Source organism: Mastacembelus armatus, chromosome 21, assembly GCF_900324485.2.
Source record: "Mastacembelus armatus chromosome 21, fMasArm1.2, whole genome shotgun sequence".
Lineage (NCBI taxonomy): Eukaryota > Metazoa > Chordata > Actinopteri > Synbranchiformes > Mastacembelidae > Mastacembelus > Mastacembelus armatus.
The window spans coordinates 17,030,917-17,043,585 of NC_046653.1; positions in this window are offsets into that span (position 1 = coordinate 17,030,917).

The window sequence follows — 12,669 nt, forward strand, 5'->3', positions numbered from 1 at the left end:
CATTTGATGTCCAGCCACCACACACATCAGTCATCAGATGCTGCCTGCTGTGGACATGACCTTCTATTAACTAAAAAACTTTTCATTACACACTCACAACAACACTGAGTGGCTGATTTCTAGATACATGCATATGTGTGTGTTGTTGTTGTAGCATATTTGGGCTAAAGAGTGGTGACAAATAAGAACTCAACTTGGCTTTCTAGAATGATTAAAATAATACATAAACAGAAAAAGGCTACTAATAGATGAGTGGACCTAGATCTGAGCCCAGCTGAACACCACAAGGAACAATTGTTATTGTTATATACTGCTGTGTCTAAATAACATCTGTGTTTTTCTGTATTGCTGTTAATCAGTTTCTGCACAGATGAATAAACTCGGCCTTTGGTTACAGAGACAACATTTGTTAGTAGGATCAATGCATTGTTTGTTGCAGCATTTTTTTTTTTTTTTTACAGTAAGGACAAATTTTAAAAAATGACAGCCTTGTGTTTAAAAAACAAAGGACAGATGTTTGTATTTGCACTACATTTTGTAAGGAAAAATTCACATTAAGAGCTGAGATTAAAAATAGACTTGCAAGATTTCTGGGATTTGCCCGGGACTATTATGCACTTTGGTGTGAAGAGCACTCATCTTATCTCACCTCTTGCTACCTCCCACACAGAGACACAAGGGAATCCAGGTTTCCACACACAGACAGCTCACCATAAAACATTCATAGTGTTTTGAATAAGTAACTCAGTTATCAAGTTGAATGGGCAATGGGAAGGAACCTCTTTGTCTGGGCAAAAAACAGAAGACTATTCTTTAAAAAAAAGCAGATGCTGGAGATAACAGAGTAAATGTAAAAAATAACTTCCCTACCAGGTGATCAGCTACAGATGAGAGAGGAACTTTATATCTGATGTCAAAAGGGAAATTCAGACTAATAAGGTCAATGATACTGTAAAAGCCACGAGAACTAGACAAAGAGCTCCACAGTACTGTATTGTAATAAAGCCCACTGGCTTGAATGTGATGTAAAACAGTTAAAAACATTCTCACAAATGTTTTCTGAAAGCCACAGTAGGGGCTTTTGAATCTCTCCCCTTGCTGTGAGATTAGCACCCTCCTAATTGTGTGTACGTGAGTGAGAAGCTGGACTCATGCGTCATTGCCAATAATCAAGCACTCTGGCAGGACGAGTATGAATACCAGAGGATTTGTGGAACTCATAGAGGTTCAGAGGAAAGTAAATAAACAATTTTCGGAAGTGCACAACAGGACTCTGCATAACAGAGTTCGCAGTTTCCATCTGGGAAAAGCATCCACAGAACCACTAAAAATGTTTGTTTTTAAAATGACATTCCAGCAGCAATGGACCGCATTTTTAATATAAAGTAATACGTACTTATAAGCTACAAATCAACATAGATTGAAAGGGGAAATGTCAACATTGCACTGAGAACACTCTAACTTTAGGACTTTATGATTTGGAAATGCAGTGCAGGTTCCTGTCTTCTGGCTCTAGTTCAATTCATTGATTTAAAGCATCTATAATTGTCTCACTAATTGATGTTAATAACTTATCAAATGGCAACGTGAATTGGTTTTTTGTGAACTTAGAGCGAACGATCTGATAAATCAGCAACAGCCTTTGGCCTTTTGGAAATTTGTGAGAAGTTCCAGCTCATTCTTTTGATGTCAGGCCTGCAACTTCTCTCTTCTTCTACACAGTCACTGCTTTCACAGAATCGTTTTGATCTACAACCAACCCAACAAAACAAGCTCTAAAATACACTGTTTGCTGCCTGCTCAGCATCAAACAGCAGACAGATAGAGCTGCACAGTGGATCATTTAGCAGCTAAAGAGCCAAATATTTCTCTCAGCTAAAAAAGAATGAATATTGGTCCTATGTTCAAAAGATGGTCAGAGATATGCCTCAAAATGAATCACAATGTTACTCTGTAATTGCTGTTTTTGCTAACATAATATACTTCCATATTTATTTAAAAGGTAATATGTCACTGCCTGCAAGGGGGAAAAAGGAGAAAAAACAGGTATTTAGATTTAACATTTGTCATTGTTGGCATCACGTCATATTTAACAGCCATTGGTTTTCATTCACTGATCAAAATCTCACTTGAGCCCAGTTTTTCTGAGCCAAATAATAAAGGGTGTTGAATGTTGACATTGTAAAGCCCTCTGAATCCAACCTGTGATTCTGAGCTTTATAAATAAACCTGAGCTATTGGGACCACTGGAGGAAGTAAATAACAATGGCCGGGAAAGAACTTGCCTGTTTGTTTTAGTTAACAGACTAATCAGGTTACTGATCACATGACTTGTCAGCAAAATGGCTGAAATTCTGCACTATTTTTTCATCATGTGCTGAAGTAAAGGTCACATCTGTAAACTGTTATGTTTTTCACACTTGTCAACCTGAAACTTAAATGTCTCATTTGGGGAGGATGCACAGATTCATCTTGATCTTACAAATCCACACCCATACTTGGAATTAGCAAACTGTAACTGGGCAGTACTACTTAGAATTTTTTTCAAGCTACACCACACCCCATATTTATATAATAATATCTGAGTATTTAATTGTACAATGCCTTATATTTATTTCTTTTATTTATTGTGTTATGTTTTTGAAATTTGTCAGTGAACACTCAGTTCTTCCCTTTTTACTGTTTTTGTTTTCCTGTGTAATATCTCATGTCTTTATTACACCTGCAGTGTAATTTATGGTAAACAAATAATTGAGGATGCGCTTACATCAAAAATGCTAAATATCTTCATTTTTGTCATGTCATGATGGGCCTATTGCTGCCGGCCGGAGTCCACCTGTTGTTGTTGTTGTTGTTAGTGGATCTGCCTTCCTTCTTATTCCTTTTTCATTTGACATAAGATGAGAGAACACATTATCATGCTGCCTCCATCAATTCAGGAAAATATCACTTCTCTAATAAAATGTTCACAAACAAAATATATCATAAAATCAGAATCAGTTTATTAAAAGAAAACAAAATGTAATAACACGTTTCTTATTTGCTGCTGCAAATACACGTAAAACATATAAACCTAATATCTAGTACAGAGATTTGCAGCTTCATAAATGTACACCACTCCTCAGAACATCTAAAATAATGACTTCAATCTTGCTCTGCGTGAACCGAATGTAAATATTATCATAACCACCCACCATTAAAACTAACTAGAGACTATCATGTCTTAAATGAGTCTGGTGAAACCAAAACACCCTCTAAATCTTGTCTTCACTCTCACCCTCTATTCATAGTTGTAATTTTTCACATAGCAGGTTAATGCGCAGTTCTGCCACTGTTCTTGCCACTATAGTGACACCACCCAGAATTTTGAATTGGAGGCTTATACATTAGTACAAGATGCGGTGTGGCACTACAGTAGAGAGAGATTAAAGAGAAGCACAGAGGTGTATACACACGCACACACACTGTCAGCTGTGAGAGCTATGACGCACATTGGGCTCTGTTAATATTGTACAGCAGAGTTTGGCGTCTGTGTGAGCATTCCTTTACAGGCATTACATTCCAGTTCTGTCTCATACTGAGTTCAACAAGCAACTGTGTGATGAATTAATCTCTCTCTGCCAGTCACAAAGGCAGATTAGTATCATTCAGCGCTTCTTTGTTTAATGTCTCCGCACCTTTTGAGTTCCCAGTACATTAAAACTGTAGCTGCTTTCTTTTGTGAAAGGTTGAATCTGGTGATGGTCTGTTTTCTTTTCCAATAAATCCTATGACAAGACCAAAACTCTCTGAAACCGATCCCTGGCTGATCCCTGCTCCGTGTCATAGACCTCCATGTCAAAAGACTAAGAGCTAGCTGCCTTTTGAAGCTGTACAAAGTCATAGTGATGCATAATGATGTAGAAACGTTCAAATCAGAGAACTTTATTTAAATTCCCATTTGATACAAACCAGTTTGATATGGAAGATGGGGCCTAGTGTTCAGTGTTTCTTTTTTTTTTTTCTGTTTTCCCCTGAACTGTGCCTGAGACATGTGATTGACTTTCTCTGCTGTTCAGTGAAACCCTCTATGTGTAATCTCTCACTTCAGAGAAATGATGAAGCTTAAAAGAAACAGACAGAGTCAGAGTGCCTCGCTGTCCTGTGTGGTCATATCATGACACAGGAGTGTCAGAACTTGTGCCTCTGTGGAAACTTGGAAGACTTGAAGTCAGATGGTGGGTGCGTCACTGAGCCTGACTCCTGAGCCTCCAGCTCCTGTTACACTTCACTTGTGACACCAGAGATTGCACTACTCCTTTGTTGCTAATTCACCAGATCATTTATCATTGCAGGTGAGTATCATGGGATTGCACTAATGTTTGTCACCCAGGGTTAAGCACTGGTCAGATTTCTCTAGTACTTTGGTTTATGAATAAATACATGCAAAACTAATGACATTCCCAGTAACTATACTAATATTCTAGACTATATGGTGATCATGGTATATTATACCTGATAAACATCTACAGACTAATATGCTGATGTCATCTTTTAGCCTTAAGAGCAACAATCTGAGAGAGACACATAATGTCTGTCCCACCACAGAGGGAATCACATGGGTGAGCATCGAAACTAGAAAGTGACACATAAACACATAAAACCCCAATGTCCAACACCAGAAAGTTGTGGAAAGTTTTCAGTTACTAATGATTATCTCGGAGTTAACTGCATGCCCAAAGTCATCGATGGAGCTCAGACACAACAAATCACCAGAGCAATGGAGAAAAAACGTTTTAAACAAATTTGTTTTTTATGTGTTCTTACGTAGAACATAAACACGTGTCTAAAGCAGCACATCTACAGCAATAAAGGAGAGGGAATTGACATTAGATGAAAATTACTGTTTGAGTCAATGTGTAATTTTAAAAAACACATCTACATTATGCATAGTCATCACATCAACACGCACCACAACTTGTTTCTTTTAACAGAAGGCTACAGAATGTGCCTACATGTTATAGTCTTTTAGGTGGAATCAAATGGGCCAAAAGCACCTGGCAGCAGCTCAATAGAAATATAAAAAGATCATACAAACAGGTAAGGCATGCTGAACAGGCTGTATGGTTTCAACTCATAGGCTACGTTTCGCCTGCATTACAATCCTCATCAACATTATCCTATAATTTGTCTTTAACTCTTTCCTTGTGGCTCCAATACTCAATCATATCTTGTAGCTTGACAGGAGGTGACCTGATTAACAAAATGACAGCAATAGGCCAAGCAGTGCCAGTGTAATAAAGGACTATGCAGCCTATAGGTTTTATTCTAAACAAGGATAAATCCACACTATACATGTGAGAAGATCACTGTCCTTACACTGACTGATTGGTCATAAAAACAATCACCTGAGTAAAGATAAATTGTTATTACTGTCTAATTGGGATTTTTATGTGCTTCTCCTGACAGAAACATCTAAAAATGATTGTGCTCCGATCAGCACTTTGATATCAACTCTATGAATGAGGAAATGAAATGACCTGTCAGACAGCTTCTGCAGACTCAAAAGGAGGGACGAGACACAGAAACTCAAGAGTTTCTTGAAGAAAACCTGCCAGCAAGCAAATTAGTTTCATGGAGTAAGTTACTGCAGTACCTGACTGAGCTTAAATGGACTCCAATAGAAAATACATAGTTTCTCTCCACTCAGGGTTCACTAAACCCACTTTCTGTAATACCCCCCAGATGAATTGTGATGTAATTGAGCATTTTAGCACTTTGCTGACTCTTAAAATCATTATTAACACATTCACAAGCTTTTGCCCCTTTGCCTAATGCAGGTAAACTGCCACTTTTTTCTGCAGGTTATAGGGCAAAGCCTCACACTCTCCTCTGAATAACTGACTGCTTGTAACTGTAGATGTCTGGATGCAGCTTGTTTGTTTATCTGTGTCACCTTTTCTGTCTGTCACCTCCCCAGGCTACAGTGGACACATGAAGTCACTGGCATGCCCTGACGTCAGCTGCATCAGCTCCACAATGCATCCAACAGTTTGCAAGATGTTTACAAGTCTGCCTTCCGTTTCTCAGACTGGTTGGTTATACAAGATTGCAGAGATCTTGTGTGTATAAAACAGAGAAGCTCACATACTCCCTCTCTAAGTGCGTCATGTGTGTTTGCATGACCGGGCAGAGGGCAGAAAAATGGGTTGAGTATGGGCCAAGGGTTGGTGTTAGTTGAGCTGATTGTTTGAGACAAGAAGAGATATTTTGTTCCAGCCCAGCAGTCATGAGGCTCTGAAGAATTTGTCAAGGTAATTAACAGCCTTGTCTAAGAGATTTTCCTCTTTCTTTCATTCTCTCTTTCCCCCCCTTTTCTTTCCCATTTGTCTGCTGCTGTTATGCTCCGTGTCACGTACTCAGATCCCTTCAGACTGTTTGTCTGACACTCAGTGAGACCTCTGCTTGGCTGTGTCTTTTAATTTACGAGACCTGACCCACACTTCCAAGCTGCTCAGTTAATATTTCCTGTACGCGTTGTTACTGCATGAACACATGAACTCGTGTCAAATCACAACAGCAAGCACTCTGTTGAAAGGCAGTGAGCACACATCCTGTTGACGTCATGATCTCACAGTATATTCATTTTGCTGTTTCACTGAGGGGAAAAATGACCAATTACTTCAGTATTTCAATGAACAAACACCTGTTTGGAAAATGTTAGGGTCCTAACAAAGAAAGCAAATTCTCTGGAGCATTATGCAGGAAGTTTATTTACTTTTTCCACTGAAGTACTCTCTCCAGCTTGTACTGGAACCCACTGGCCTGTGAAAATGCAGGCCTTGCAATAATGAAACAGGTCTGGCAGCAACTCTCAGGGGCATTGCACGGGAAACCCCTTTCATTCAGTGACAGTCTGGAGGCATTGACGTAAGAGATGAATAAAACAGATGGAAGGATGGGGGCTCCTAAAGGTGATGTGCTGAGTCAGAACAACAATATGCGTTTCTCTCCGACTGCTCGGTACAAACACAGACCGGCATGTACAAACACATGCTTTCATTAAAGAATACACTTATTTATGCCTCTTCATAGAGTCACGTGTCTTAAATGTTTCTCACAGATATTTAAAATGCACTGCAATAAATCAAAACCACACCTCAAAATACGTCACATAGAGCTGCTCTAAACTGAGAGAAACTGTTGAATCGCAGCTGTGTGTGCAGCAACACATGCTGTAGAGTCATATCACTCACGCCATACGGCGCATGTGTCAGAGCTCATGTTACGGATCTGTGTCTGCAAAAACTGAGACTTAACTGTTACACAAGCCTCTGGTACTCAAGCTTACTTATAGCAGAGACACAGGAGTGTGTAAGGGGGCACAGGCAAACATCAAGACCCACTGGAGCCAATAACAACACCACTGAGTCAGTGTCAGTACCCAGTAAATGTGACAAAGATTACAGTGTGAGCAAAAAGCAGGATGACATCCCAACGGGCCTTTGTTCAACAAGCTTTAATAATTGAGTGAGTTTTTCCAAAGGCTTTATTTCATTGATCTCTGAGAAAAGCTGAAAAATATTCCCATGGGTCTCAAAATTGACTTTTTTACATCACATTCATTATAGTGTGCTGTCATGATAAACAAACCAATATTTCCTAAATTATTATTACTTCAGGAAATCTTTGTCACAGGAAAATAGGAAAAACAAAATGCTAAATGTAGATGGTTGCAGTTTTGACTCCAGCTTGTCCGATCCATTTCATGAAAAGCCAGGAAGAGGACATGGCTCAGTCACTGCTGATAAAGCCTGCAATTGAGAAAGACATGATCCAATGCTAAATTATACTTCATGTTTTGAATGCTCAGGTTTTCATTGAGAAATGCTCAGACCAAGTGGTTTATAGTTAATAGATAGAAAACAACATTAAAGTCTAGAACTAATGGCTGAAATGGGCCTTAACATTGGTAATTGGACAGAATAAATAAATAAAAGGTTGAAAAATAATGTGAGTATGCCATGTAATGAAGCCTTCAAAATACATCACAATCCAGAGATAATCTGTTAATGGATGATTTTAAAACATTTTATAATAAAGCACATTGACCTCAGGATGAAGTGCTCTGCTGTGTTACCAGGCAGGCAGGCCTTGCATGTCATCAAGTATTGAAAAGCTGCAGCAGCTTACTGGCCTGAACTCCAGGTTTTATAACAGGAAAACCCAGCTGTCCCCTGAGAGACACCTACACGGAGCCTGGATAGCAGTGTCTGTATGGACGAGCTGACACAGCAGCACAGTCTGACTCACAGCAGCTCTAGACTCCATCTAATGCACCACCTCTGCCTTTCACTGCACATCAACATCCAACTCTTCTCAGAGGCACAACTGGGTGTGTGTGTTTGTGTGTGTGTAGGTCTGTGTGCCAGTGATCTTGTGCATTTATGGTTCTCTGCCCCAGTAATCTTTTTCTTTGGATGTTCTGTGCACTTCTCACACAGCTAGATTGTACCAGAAGCTGCCATAAACTTATCCACCCATCATTATCACGTTAGCAGATTGTTATCTGTTCAGCAGCTGGTGGGTGTGTGTTCAGCCTCAAAGACATCGACAGTGCAGGTTTGTATGTGACGTAACACAGCAAGAAGGTGCCAGGTTTTAATCCCAGTTTCTGTGTGGAGTTCTCACTGTGCCTGACTGGGTGTTCTCCAGGTGCTCCGCCTTCCTCCCACAGTCCAAACACATGCAGTTTGGGCTTAGGTTAATTGGCGACTTCAAATTGCCCATAGGTGTGAATGCAATGGTTGTCTCTATGTGTCACAGCCCTGTGATAGACTGGTGATCTGTCCAGTGTGTGCCCCGCCTCGCACCCAATGTCAACTGGGGTTGGCTCCAGCACCCTGCAATCCTGGATGTTCAGGGATAAACACTAGATGATGGATGGTGCCTTAATAAAAAGTCAAACCAAAATGTCACTATTGTTTATATCTACACAAAATGTGAGGATTATTCAAATTTCTGAGTTTTCCAAACAGCTAATTAATTATGTCTTTTTGAAGCTAAAACAGACCACTGGATCTGCTGCATTGGAATTAACTGACGTCAGGAGTAGAAGCAGAGATGTGAATATTTAGCATTTACTCTCACCAAAGGGACACTGTAAAAAAATGGAAACAATAAACACATTTTCATAACAAGTACAACTGCACTATAAACTCCATCCCCCTGCTCTCCTAAAGTGCAAAGGTTAGTTTCAAACTGCTGTGCTCCCCCCACGGGGCCCGACTGTGACGCAGGAGAGAAATCAGAGCAAACAGCTGCTCTGCCCTCCATTCATTTTATGCTTTCTCTCTAATTCAATAATAATAAAATACGTTCTTTGCATGTATGCAAGCCAGTCTGTTTTCCAGCTAGTCTTCCAATGACAAAATGAGTTTTATCTATGTTCTTGTGTAAGTGCAGAGGAACACTATTATTAAAAAGCTGGAAGGCACATGAAGCAGAGAGAAGAATGATAGATGGCAAGGGCAGGGGTCTCTGACATTTCATTAGATGACATACTTGTGATGTGCAGGTTTTGACGGGGGAATGACGCAAAATGGGAACGTTAAAACGAGGACATGTTCTCTTCCTCTTCAGTGCCTCTACTCCCACTTCACAGCCTTTAATAAAAACCCTGTGATTGTTCACAATGTTTTCCATTGTACTGTGTTCCTGGTGGTTAAAGAGGCATTTCCTGAATCAACCCCAGGATCCCAGGGGCTCCTTTTTTGAGAGGAAACTGTATGCTCTTAAGGGGAAAGTCTTCGAAATGGGAATGCAGATATGATCTGAGATACAGTAAATCTGAGCCTCATCGGGTGCAGTTACACAGAAAATTACTCACTACAATAAAAGAAAAACATTCATGGACAAAAGCTGCTTTTTAATGTGAGATGTTCTTTTTGTACCAGAGAGATATGAGTGTGGAGGATGTGAACATGGTGAAAGAGATTGGAGTTGTTGTCACGTCCAATCTCAAACAAGACTACTTATATATATATAGACCAACACATTCAAACAACATAATTTCCCATAAATCTTAGATGTCAATGGGCTAAAAGAGTCCCTCCATGACAGACATGGCTGTAGTAATACTACAGAGGTTTACAACCATTATATTAGGAATGTAATTGCCATCATCATTGGTGTTTTAACCAAGTACACCATAGTAGGGCTGCAACAACTAATTGATAAAATCAATAAAAATCGATTATTAAAATAGTCATTTGTTGCAGCCCTAAACATTAGGATAATATGAATGCCACTGAGTTTGCAGGTGTTTAAACTAAAGTAGAGCTGGTCCTGACCTCCCCTAAGCTACATCCTGTGATGGTGATCCTCCCAATTGTCCCATGAGCCATGAAAACCTTTTGCCACTGCCTCAGTCACACCTGATGGCCCAGACCTCCCACTACAATGCACCAGTCGATAATACTGTTTGCTCCGTCAGAAATAAATAGCTGCATACAGAACAGAAAAGTTACAAATAAACAATATTCAATCAATTTAATTTTAATATTTTATATTCAAATCTAAAACCAGCTAACCCAGTGAGTAACTTTGGTTCCCTCGACAGCCTGGGCATTTTCAGCATTAGTACAGGCGTCAGTCTATCTGGTCTGTCTGGAAAAGTAGGTCACATAGTTTGCTAAGCAGTCAAATACACAAATGGACTTCTGCAATACATTCCTAAACGTTACTAAGCGTAAAAATATTTCATTGTTTTACTTCACTAAATTCTTACCATGAAAAAATTCCTCCTCTGCACTTTCTCGAGGAACAATCAGTTGATAGTGATCTATTGCTTTCAATCTTGCATGGGTCGAAAGTTGTCACTAAAGCATGACCGAGACACTACACAGTCCTTGTGTTGTTTTAAAACTTGAGAGCGAGAGTTTCGTTTCCTGCACGTGCAACAAGGTTATTTTTTCCAAGCTTCAGTTTATAAACACGTTGCCCATTGGTGTTTTAATGTCAACATTAGCACATCAACTTAACATTTCTAATATTTTCTGAGATCAAACTTGAGGAAGTGACATCACATGTTTAGGCCTAACTGGTTGCTGCTCCCACAATTCACTATTATGGTGTTTTTTTCACATCTAGTGGGCAGAAGGACAGACAGTGGCTTCATCAAGTTGTCACTCGTGTAAGTGAAGGTCTGCTGAAGGAGACGACTGAGTGTTAGCCCAATAAGGACAATGAGGTTGATATGGTGAGAATAAAATTAAAACGTCAGAATATTAAGAATAAAGTAAAAATCGGTCATCTGAGTGGGAATCACATTTGATCAGATGCAGTAGGTCTGACGTTCATTGGGTGCAGTTACACAGAAAAATTACTTAATGCATTAAGAGGAAAAACTCCAGTACAAAAGCTGCTTTTTAGTATGAAATGTGCCGTTTTGTAACGAGGTATAAGTGTGCTGGTTGTTAACATGGTGAAAAGGTCAAGAGAGTGGAGATGCTTATTTCCATCCTCAAACAGGTTTATTTAAATGTGATGGTGAATTAGAGCCACATTATGGACAATAAAGTTGAAATGTCAAAAATAAAGTCAAAATGTTGAGAATGCCAATTTTAATTATAGGCCTTTGAATAAAGTATAATTTTTATAGGTCTATTTCATGTGGTGGCCTATTCATGGAGTGTTTTGAATCTTTATTTATTAGTTTATTTTTTATTTATCATACAAAAAGAGAAAAGGTTTCCCATGTCGTGCTTTGAATTGGTATTATTGTTCAGGAGTGAAACTGAGAACCTTAGTACTAGAGACACTTTATGTAAAATGTTTATCCCATCTATGAAAGGTTTCTTTAAATACCTATTTTCAAATGTCTTTTAATGTTCTTTAACACGTCTTCCAGACATAACAAGTAACCAGAACTGTTCTTCAGGGAACCAATAAATTTACAGTACATCTACAGCCAGCACAGGAAAGACGTCAAAGGCTCCATCTGGAACTCATTTCTTCTTTTCTGTAAGATTTTCATCTCTGAATTTGTTTACACTCTGCAGCTTTGAACTTTTTGCTAAATTTTGCTCTCCATTCTGTTTTTTTTTTTTTTTTTAATAGAGCAAGAAAAACTGGTCACTTCAGTTTAATGTTCAGTATGCATGTTAAACAGATCCAGATCCAGGTTCACTGGACAGGGTGGATTCTTCATCATTAAACACGGAACTGTGCTATTTTCAACTGTATTGATTTCCCAGAGAGGAATGGCAATGATAACAGCTCACAGATTAGACCCTTTGCTGCAATGACGCAAGTGTTTCTAGACGAGGGGTCATGATTGCAGGTGCCATGACCCAGTGACTCCTCTCCAGTGAGTTAGATTATGGTGACCAGGAAGTGTGATGGCCTGTACCAGCAGGTCTGTTACTGACACAGGCACTGGTATCGAGGGGAAACAGGCCTGAGTCCAACTGGGTGACATAACCATAGGCAACAGTCCAGGGACGAGGGTCCTCCATCACTGCCAGTAGCTGTGCACTGGCTCAGAAAGTGATGGGATTCAATTTGTGCCACTCAGACGGGGACATGTCATTCACACCACAGTGTGTTTTGTATTTGTGTGTGTGTGTGTCACTGACGAGCAAGTATTGACAGGCACATCTAATACATCTTTGCTGTGGATTTCAGGAT